This window comes from Megalops cyprinoides, chromosome 13, assembly GCF_013368585.1.
Source record: "Megalops cyprinoides isolate fMegCyp1 chromosome 13, fMegCyp1.pri, whole genome shotgun sequence".
Taxonomy (NCBI): domain Eukaryota; kingdom Metazoa; phylum Chordata; class Actinopteri; order Elopiformes; family Megalopidae; genus Megalops; species Megalops cyprinoides.
Genome location: NC_050595.1, coordinates 35038848 through 35050142, shown reverse-complemented (window position 1 = coordinate 35050142; position 11295 = coordinate 35038848).

Here is an 11295-nt window from a genome sequence, read left to right as displayed (position 1 = left end):
TAAAGACAGGAGCAAAAATCATTGGCACAGAACTATCACAACTTCATAACATCTACAAAACTCGATGCATAAGGAAAGCCCAGAACATCATTGAGGACACCAGCCATCGCGCTCATGTTCTGTTCTCGCTCCTTCCATCTAAAAAACGTTACCGGAGCATCAAATCACGCACCACCTGCCTCAGTAACAGTTTCTTCCCACAAGCAATCAGGTTGCTGAACAGCTGATGCAACCATATGCACTGCACATTGTTGTTGTATAATATGTAATGTTATTATGTACTGTATTTTGTGTTTATAATATATATCTATGCGTGCATGGTGTACATAGTCCATGTAAGTCTGTAGTGTCCTTCTTTGTTGGTTTTGTGATGGTGTGCCCTTCATGTTAAGGCAGAAAGAGTCGGAGTGGGACATTCTTGCTTCTGTAAAACACTTGCTGTATACTAGGTTAGAGAATTTGTAGTATATAATGTTCTCTCAGTAGATAAAAGTGGGAAAATGATTTAATATTTGTGGAGAATTAGTTCTGGAGCAAAGGGCTGAGTGAATGGCTGTGTGTGTCCGGCTAACATTCTGCTCTGCAGCTGTCTAGATCAGAGGAATAACCAGGTGCTGGCACTGTAGGAACATGAGTAAGTTTAGCTGAACATTGCTTCCATATCTGGAGGAAAATCTTCTTCGCTATTTTGACTGATATGGTTAAATGCATGAATGTTAAATACACCCAAATAGATGAAAGTCAGTTTTGTGACAATAGCCTGATTTATTGTATATAAGATCTTTACTGTTACTCTCCTTCAAACACAGAAAAGCACAGTGGCTTTCATTTTGTGCAATTGATGTCATAAAGGTGAACTTTAATGAGCAACAACCAAAATCTAGCGCAGATAACATCTGAGCAGTAATCACTTTTGCTTTAGATTCATTTGACTGCAGTGCATGCACTCTAAAAAATAATACACTGGCTCAACTTAAAAAAATTAAGGTAACAAATTGCATGGGTCTTTTTAAGTAATTCCAACTCAGCCGTTATTGAGAAAATCCCTTGAGACTTTTATAGTACAACCAGCATGATTTGCTTTGTCCTCTAAAAGCTTAATTAAGTTGAACCAACTTAATTTTAATGAAAAAGTTTTTGGTGATATTAAGCCGTGCCCCTTCACGCTGTAGCTCCTGTAGATATAGATCTTCCTCCCGCTTCTATGTTTTCTTCTTTTTTTTGTAAATAATGTCTCAATTCATAGACTCAGTGCATAGAAGATAGTATACAAGTTGATTTCTCGCTCACTCGCACGCACGCAAGCAAATCCTGTAGAAGGGAAGTACATAAAAGGGGAACACAGTCACAGTCATGGTGGGTAAAATAGCAATCCATTGCCGCAAGGCATGCCAGGAAGCTCTGCCCACTACCCCAACACACTACAAAACTCTACAATCGCTGAATTAGCATGTAGATATACAAGTTGCACTAACTTAATACTTTTCTATTGTTAAGTGAAATCAAAAATGTTTATTCAAAATCAATATATATCTAAGTTGACAGTTTTCTTTATTTTCATTTTGACCAACTTCTTGAAATGAGTTATCAATGGACTAAAACATGTACATGTAACAAACTTAATTTTTTATGCTGAAAAAGCTCTTCATTTTAAGCTTTACTCACTAACCCCGTCCACAGTGCTAATTTACCACTATCTCTCACGCCACAACTAGGAAATGCCCCTTGCGGGCAGGAACGTGAGAATGTCACAAGTTATCTGAAGAGCTCTGTGGGTGTAAAGACAGGGAGATCCCAGAATGTCCTGCTCTCTCCCTTTTGGCATCATGGCGCCAGCTGACCCAGTGCACTCCACAACAACTGGCACCTCCAGTGTTACATTATTAGCCAGAGCGCTGGGCGTTGGCAAGCTGTCAGCAGTCAGACCCTGTGTCTACAGCCCAGCCCAGTTCAAGGAGTCGATCCAAAATCACTGCATAAGACACACCAGATACAGCACGTCTCTTATGAATCCCCTCCCTCCACCCCAGTTTCAGCTTCTGGTGTCATTTCTACATTTGTGCAAGGTCTGGAGGTAATGGTAGGGAGGCTGTAGTTTTTGTGGAGGAGTCGTCTCTGATCTTCTACAGGAAAGTGGGCCCTGGGGAAATGTGTTCGAGCCAGTGTTTAAATAGAAAGCAGGAGCCCTGTAGCCCCCTCCCTCCCAATTGCTTCATCACTCTGGGAAGCCTGTACATTTCAGAATGTTTTTGTACTCCTTCCCCATGGAGAGCATCTGAAAGGCTGTTAAGTTTGGACTTGCACTGAGCGGACTTTAAGTTAAGAGCACCTCTTAGAGAGAGAGAGAAAGGGAGACGGAGCTAGATCAGGTGGCATGATTTGCGTTCCAAAGGCTGCAGCCTGATATTAGAGCCTGGTGCTAAGTGTTCCAAACCAGATGCTGAGGGACCTGAACCAGACGTGTCCTTCAGTCGCACTGTTTTTTACAGTTGCTGCTGTGCGTGAGGACAGAGCACAGAAGGAGGTAGGTCGAGGGGATGAGAGTCATCGCAGCAAACTGTGCAGATTGCTTCCCTACACTATAGAGTATCAACACTTTGGCTGTGCAGTGCTTGGTCCATTGCCAGGACGAGTTACTCCAGACTTTGGGAAAAGCTAAAGCAACAATGGGCCTACAGCATGGAGAGTGATATTGATTTTTACAAGCATTTCACTTGGCTTAAAAAGGTAAGTGTGTTTTTCTTCAGATATTTTTAGTACTATTACCAAGTATTTTTAGCTGATGATTTATTTTCTACATGGCTTTACATCTGACATTTTCCCACATTGTTGTTCATGTTCATGAGAATTTCATTTTGTGGGGAGCACACAGGGACAAAGTTCATCTGCATTTCTTGTGAGATCTTGTTCTGTCTGAGAAGAAGAGTCTAGTCCCATGTTTAATTTGCTCAGAATGTTTTACAGTCCTCCGGTGTCACACTGATATTTAGGAAGTTGAATGAATAATCCTAAACCAACTAAATGCTTGATAAAAGAGATAAAAAGGTATCTTGCTGTTTGTTTTACTGTTGTTTTAAAAGCAAAGCATGTTCTAGTGCTCCAGCCACTTGTTATATGCACTGTCTTGTGACACCACAACAAGACAATGAAGTTCATTATGCTGTGCTGGCTAGAGCTGCTAGAGAGCACATGAACTTGTGTCCATAAATATATCAAGAGATAAGCAGAAAAATTCAGTGTGCTCTGTGATGATAAATGTTGAGGCTACCATCCAAAAGTGCTTTTCCAAAAGGCACTCTACATTTTTTATGAATGCCAAAGCTAAAACAAGCAAGATAGAAAGTGGAACGAATAATTGGCTGATGTAATTAGAAGTGTGTGCAAGCCATGGTCTGTCATGGGAGTGACTGAGACACAAACGCAGACCACGCAATTCTCAGGTTCCGGGTGTTTATTGAACCGGCAGGCAGTTGGTACTATCAAAGACAGGCAGGGTTCAAAACACAGAGAAGCAGTTTGGGGGCAAATCTAAGTTGGGGAATCAAAGCAAACAAGGTCAGGAACCAGGCAGGCGAGAAATCGGGTGATCGAGTCCAGGCGGCAGGCAGAAATCGTAGTCTGGATGCAGGCAGGAAAAGCAACAACGGCAAAACACAGGAACAAACTACGGCGGAAACAAAACAGGTAGAAACACTGAAACGAACTAGCAACAAGACAGAGACACGCAGGGAAGATATAGGGCTGGGGTGACGAGGAGATGGGATGCAGGTGGGCAGGCAGTACATTTATGAGTAGGCCAGTATCAGTAATGCTAGTAGGCTGAGCTTCTGTGGGTCAGCCTGGCAAAACAAGTAACAGAATAGGCTACCTGAACTGGACCAACTAACTTGCTTTGAGTTCTACAGTGAAAAAAGTGGCACAACAATGCAGAACACCTCATAATCAATTGTGGTGATGCTTACATTTAAATTTACATTTATTGACTTTTATTCAAAGCGACTTACCAGTACTTATTTAGTACATCTAGACAATGACACCAGTGACAGTTGTCATTTGGGTAATCGTTTTCTCTTTTTCAGTGTATACCTTTAAGGGTCTTCAGACCCTGTGTTGCATGCAGAATAAGGAAATTCCACAATGCTTGCAGACTTGCAACAGAGAAAGGGGCCGCTGTAGTTTCCGTAAACTGTTTGAGTGTTATGGACTCACAGTGCATTGTAAAAGTAGTCCATTGTCAGTCACATGTCCCAGTAGGAGAGAGGAAAAGGGGATTCCTTTATTCAGTTACATAACCAAGGCCTGGATCTGATTTCCTTAGCATTTCAACAAACTTTTTGTAGCCAGTGATTACCCATATGTTGCGTCCTAAGCCAAGTGTTGTCGTGATGTGGTTCTGGTGTATTATGTTTTATACGACTGAATCCAATGTTCAGTACTGTCACTGTAATAAGCCACACAATGTTGTCTTTCTTGTGTTGATACTGTTGCACATTATGATACTAAATTTCATGTATGTGGCTGTTATTCAGATTTTCTATCCCATTTCTATACACATTTCTGTGACCATTTCCAGTTACTTGCTCTGCATAGGCAGCTTCTGTTTTATCTTATCAATGTTTCTATGAACTGCTTAAGAGAACCCAGAACAACCCTGTTAACATTGGAATCTGAATTAGAGATCATCAGAGAACTCTGTGGAAATGCTGAATAGAGACAATTGTTCTGAAATGCAGGAAGTTACAAGAGTTCAGTCTTTTCATGTCAAGTCTTCTGGGAGGGCTGAAGATGGTTTTAGTAACTGGTTTCAGTAACAGGCTTTCCAACATTCAGCAGTATCCATAGACATAACATCTGAATTTAGCCCTAAAAAGCTGGCATGCCATTAACAACTTAGCAAGTACATTTGGTTATGTCTGTGTTTGTCTCGCAAGTGTTACCAATGAGATGCTTCCCATTGCCATCTGATAAGGTCTAGCTAGCTCTGACACACTTCTGTTTTTCATATCAAAGACTCTGCACACTGGAAACGGCGACAGTAAAAGCTGCGCAGAGCAGTATCCCTGAGCTGGTTTGGTGCAGTGATGTCTTCGCATATTTCATATTTTTTCCATAAACAGAGTCTTCCAGTTTGGCTTCCTGCCTCTGAAGCCTATAATGTCTTTAGTGCCTGGGCCCTCTAATGAAGCCATCTGGTTCTGCTGACCAGCGTGACTTTATCATGATTTCAAAAGCACCCTCATGGCAGCTGGTACAACAAATTAGAGTCCCAAAATGTGGCAGAGATGAAGAAACCATCACAAGAGATCTGCCGGCATGAAAAGCCCACCAAGCCCAGTGGTGACAAGTGACATTTTTAATTTTGCAGGCTGTTTTCTCACTCTTAAGAGGTGATTGCAAGTGACAGCAGTATTTTTCAGTGATACAAAGAAAACAACTGACAGGTTGAGTTCATTTCTATAAGATGACTGCCACATTTAGCTCAACAACTATTAGTGCATTGGTAACTACAAGACCCTCTTGATATGTTATGGGATTAAATAACTCCTTTAGAAATCTTCATATTGCCTGTGTCATGTGATTTCTTTTAACAGGATATCCATCTGTGTCTGGGTTGACAGGAATCTGTGCTGGGTAAAATTCATCACTAATTGCCTTGTTCAATATTTGCCAAAGGCAGTAAGCAGGACATGGCTCCACGCTTCAGTAATCATAACCCCTAATTAAGACAAACATAGCATGAATGCCCTTTTTTATCACTTTGGTTGTCTACCAATGCCATACCCTCATTTGTGTGCACTTATTCAGCACTGTTTGGGTGCTTTAGGGGATTGTGGACTGTGACACCATCCTGTAACAATATGAAACCCATGACAGATTTTTACATTACATATGTAACATTGCTTACTTATGAGGTAGTACAGGGTGACTTGGGTAATCTGTTCAAAGTGTACACTCTCACATCTCAGATGTACATTCTGTAATTGGTTGTCTGTTATTACTGGTTTGCTGCAAGTACGCGGTTAGATTTTGTCTTTAGACTTACAAGAAAAATAGTTCTCTTGTCAATTTCAGGACTCCTGGAAAAATATACAGAGTCATAATTGCTTCCTTTAATATTGCAACTTAAAAGTGTTGTAAAAGTGTTCTTCCACTGAATGCTAATAAGCATGTTGTGCACAGCTTGAGAAAGCCCCTGGACATCACTACTGATTTGAAGTGAAGCCGCCCAACTGCATTTCCCCAGCATCAGCACTCCACATGTCATTTAGAATGCCAGGAGCCCTGTCTGACCAGCCAAGACATTCAGATGACATTAAAAATGTATATCTCCTAAAGAATTCAGGCAAACCACAGTGCTACATTTGTTAAAAGGCAGAGATCAGAGTTCATGTTTTATTCCCTGGGTGTGCGAACCCCTTTGAAATGCATTTCTGTGGCACTCCTGGCACAATTGATATTTACATCTCTCAGTTGTCCCCTGTTTAGAGAAAGGGCTCTTTGCTTCCCCATCCTCATTGTTGACAGTTTCTCTCTCTCTCTCTCTTTCTCTGTCTCCAGGTAAACCTCCGGTCCCCAGTGAACAATGAGACCTATCAGGAGCGTCTGACACATTTAGAGAGTGACAAAGAATCGTTGGTTCTCCAGGTGAGGTGTGCCTCGTCTGCCCCCAGGTAGAATTTATTAAGTACCCTGGGTTTGAAGCACTGTAAAAACTTCTGAAAAACCTCTGAGCGACATGACTTTCAGGCCAGCGCTGGGCCACAGAAAATCATTAATGACCACCACATTTTCCTCATTGTGCATGTAGGAAAAAATGCATGCATTTCAGGGAGGAGCTTGTGCATTGGTCCGTGAAAGCATCAAAGGAATTCCACCCTTGTTGGGTTGAGACTGGCAAGAAATGTGGCAGAAAGAGATGTGGCAGAAATCAAACTAATCTAGGTGACTGCATATCAGGGACAGAATCACATGATGTCAGAAGGAGTGATTTGGAAAACCATTGATTTTAATGGAATGTGACTTTATTTTTGAGTAACTCAGTGAGCATGAGATGGTGGTGTGGACACTCTCCCTATAACAGTTTAGCAGGAGGGACCCAAATGCAGAGATCATTCCAAACATGGAAGGGTTTCAAAAGACAAAGAATCTTTACTACACAGGCAAACGTTGGAACAGGAAGGCACACAACACAGGCAAGATCAAGACTGAGCAGGAACACCACAACAGGCAGCAAACATTCAAGACTAATTACAATCAACAATCAAGCAATGATCAGACATATGCAGTGCAAACACACACAGGAAATAAAGTCCCTCTAGTGTATGTTCAAGGAAGCAGCAGGCAACTGGGAAAGATAGTCTGTCATGAGGACGCCTGCTGGTTATTGCGGGAAGCCATCTCCTGAAACCCTGACACTCGCAGTAATAGCGGTGTCACCTCAGTTGAAAGACAAGGACGCATAACATCTTCATCCCCTGTCCCAGGTGCCTTCACTATCCTGCTACAATAACGAGGACATTGGTTGTCACAGCTATGCGAAAGTGATGAAAGGCAGACAGGTTGCTGTTAAGCAGCATGTGCCAGTAGCAGAAAGACTCAGTTCTATATGTTGTGATGATGAATCAGATGCACCTGATCAAAGATCATCCCCAGGTGTTTATGCTATACATCTGACACTTGTAATTTGTCAGGACTCTCAGCATGCTTTTCTCATGCTGAAAATGTGTGGCAGTCCCATCAACATGCATTTAAAGGCGGTGAGAGGTCTTGCGGCTCTTTTCACAGTCATGCTAAGGCTTGTCAGGCTTGGAATGCCCCCAGAGCAGGCGTGTTCACAGTCAGATGGTGATGTGGGCCTTTTGTACCCAGCAGTGCATTCCATCAGTTCTTATGAACACCCTGTCTGATTGGTGGGCCCAACCCTGTGTTGAATAACTGATGCAGTGATTAGCTGCAGCTTTCCTGCAGGTGGTTTGCTTCCTTTTTACCCTTTCATCGAACCATTGACCAGAACAGCTGACTTCTTAAAGGAGGAAGGAGCAACACTTGTACAGCCCATTTTGTTCTTGCCAGCCCTGGGAAGGAGAGATTCACTGAGATTGACATCAGCACAATTTGCTGCGACTAGTGAGAAGTCTGCTTTTCGCAGAAAAGAGTGACATTGTGAAAGTTACAGCAGAGTCAGTGGGCTGTGGAGCTACACTGAGGGAGTTAGGGGAGCACGTCATTGGAGCCGTTGGCACATTTCCCAGGCTGGGCCATAGTGGGGGGCAGGGTGTCTGCTTGCTGAGCCTGTCTATCCCGCTCTGCAGGTCAGCGTGCTCACGGAGCAGGTGAAGGCCCAAGGGGAGAAGATCAGTGATCTGGAGAGCTCCCTGGCTGAGCACCACCACAAGCTCAACTCCACTGAGGAAATGCTGCAGCAAGTAAGAGCTTTACTTACTTTTGCTTGACTCACCTGTGCACTGATGGAGTATAGTTTGAGTGTCTGTTTTTTTTTTTATTATTTAGCTATGTGTGCTGTTTTTTTTTAAATCTGCTCTCCTTTTTGACTCTTTTAGTTTCAGTCATTTGTAATTTAAGGTGTGGTCTCATTAGTAATGTCCCTGTCACAATGTAGCATCATGGTCTTACAGTATATTTGACTGTGTGCTGTATTCTTATTACAAGACCACAAGATCACAAAGTCCCAGTCCACTACACTGACTGTGTTCACATGTTCTCATGCAAGTCCTCTTTATGAGGGCAAACCTATAAGCAGTGTATGTGATCATGTGCAGCCGATGGCAGAAAAGTGATCCAGGACTACAGAGCTACTTCCTTATTCTGTCACTCAACATGTCTCCCAAGACAATGTCTGAGACATTTAGATTAGATGATTGCATTTCACCATGTGTCAAAAATTTTTTTAACATGCAAGCCACAAAATACAAAATGCCTATCAGCTGCAAAATAAGACCTTTGTTTTTCTCAATGGTCTCATACAAGTTTCACATGTTCACATCTTGCATTCACACCCATTATAATGACTACTTTGCAATATTTGTGTTTTCCTTCTCCTTGCAACACATAAGTCTTGTTACATCTCTCTAATTAATAAACTGTCTGAGCTTAATGCAGTTGGTCAGAGGATCTCTACACAGTAGAGGAACTTTCAGATGAGAGGCAGAAAGTCCCCTTTAGCAGTGCCTGGTAATCTTACCTGTTAGGTTGGTGCAACACGAAGGATCACGCACCAGCCCAAATTAAGGAATCATAAGTGTCCTGTGACTTGATTGCAAGTGTACCTTTGTTCCTCTATGCTCTAAAATAGTGCCTACCATTATAAATAACATTTCTAAATGGATTAACAGTCAGCAGGGTCGGTTAGATCCTGCACAAGAGTTTATAGATGTGTTGCCTGGCTGTCTGATTGTGGATCTCCAGCAAAGAGCTCCATTCAGGATCCTATTTGCAGAACTCTTTAACTATTTGAGACCAGACTGCATGCTACACAATTTTATGCATCAGGACTGAGCATCAAGTCACTTAACTTGTCTTTATAGCATATGTGTACTGACAGAGTCATTCAGTTGAGATTTTTTCATTTACAAAAGGGTTTGGTTACTTTCAGATTTCACTGAACATTTAAATCAAACAATCAATCAAATCAAACAATGACTGTGAGCAGTGAGTAGCAAGTGCTTTAATTCTCATAACTCGCTGCCTCTTTAAATCTAAGGTTTTCAGCAGCGGCATGGATTTTTTTCTTCTAAGAAAAACTGTATAGGCAGACTTGTGTAAGACTTTGGGCATACTTGGAGTAGAGGTTTGCTCATAGAACTACAATTGAGCCAATGTAATCACACAGCTGTATTTGTTTTTCAGTCTATTGCTCATTTCATTTCACAGGCCCGCATCCAGACTGTATGCTTTGTCTGTGTCCACATATTGTGCTGTGTACTACAACTATATCACCATACTATAGACATACTATATCTCAGGCATGAATTTGTTCATGTCCCTCTTGTCAGGCTCCTCCAGGAGTTCATAAAAAATAGGACACTGTCCTCTTGCATCCATGTTTGAAAAAAAACAATTGCCACATAGTGGTTGGAAATGTACTGTCTGAAGGAAGTCCTGTATACTGGGTTCCAAACTGCCTTGACAATATTTGTAGAAATCAGTTAACTTCCAGGGATTTTTCAGGGATTTACAAGGAGGCTTTGTCTTTTTTTTCTTTTTTGAAGGAGACTTGTCACTCTGTATGAGTGTGGCAAGTATTTTGAGTAGGACTTGTATGATGGGGCAGGTGAAGGCAGTTCAGGTTTGGGTGTTGTGACCTGTCCTGATCTCCTGCCTGTTTGGGCTGGCTGAATGGACTCCGAGTTACCATATCTTAGCACTCAGGGAGGTTGGACTCACCTCTGACTGTGGGAAGATACTATTTCAAAAGCACGAGGATGCCCATCTACGGGCTGCATTCGCCGGCCTTCCCTGTGAGCAAGTTGTGAGGCCGAGCATCATCTGTCACTGTCAGCTTGGAATCGCTAACACAGGAGCTTATTGATTACAGACACACATATTGCACAGCTCAGCAAAAGGAGCCAAAAACCAAGGTAGGACACAAGCCATCAGCATCCATTTCTTTCTGTTTTGTCCAGTTAAAATAGAGGATTCAACCCAGATGATATTTTCTCATAGAAAGTGTGCCTTCAAATGTCTGACCCCCAACACTTCTGTTTCTTTCACTCGCTGTAATGTTACTGACACGTTGCACAAACCATAGCTGTGCTGAAGGGTCACATTTTTATTACATTACATCAGATGACTGGGTAATTGTGAGGTTTTGGCATTGAGCGCTTACATTTTTCAGATGACATGGCTATAATATGTTCCACTTGCAGTTTCCTCCATGCTCAGATCACGTCACTTTTTAAAACTATGGCACATTGGACCATCCGAATGGTTCCAAACATAGATCTGCTGTACAATAGTCAAAATGGTTTTTAATGAACATTGTTCTGCTGTGGTTTGTAAGACTGTAAATTCAAGCAAAGGAAGCCAGCTGTAAGCTGGTGTCGCTGGGATTTTAACAACAGTAGGGGAACAGGTCGGCGCTGTGTGAAACTGCAGCGTGTTTAGCTGTTGCACAAAACAAAGCCACCTGTTCTACATCGGAGACGCACTTTCCTCCTCCTGGATTTCTCATTCTCCTGCAGTATTTTGCCACTGACCTCGGAATCTGGAGTGTTCCCTCAGGCCCACCCCTCTTTCCCATGCCAGCCAGTGACAGAGGAATTATAAATAGCACAC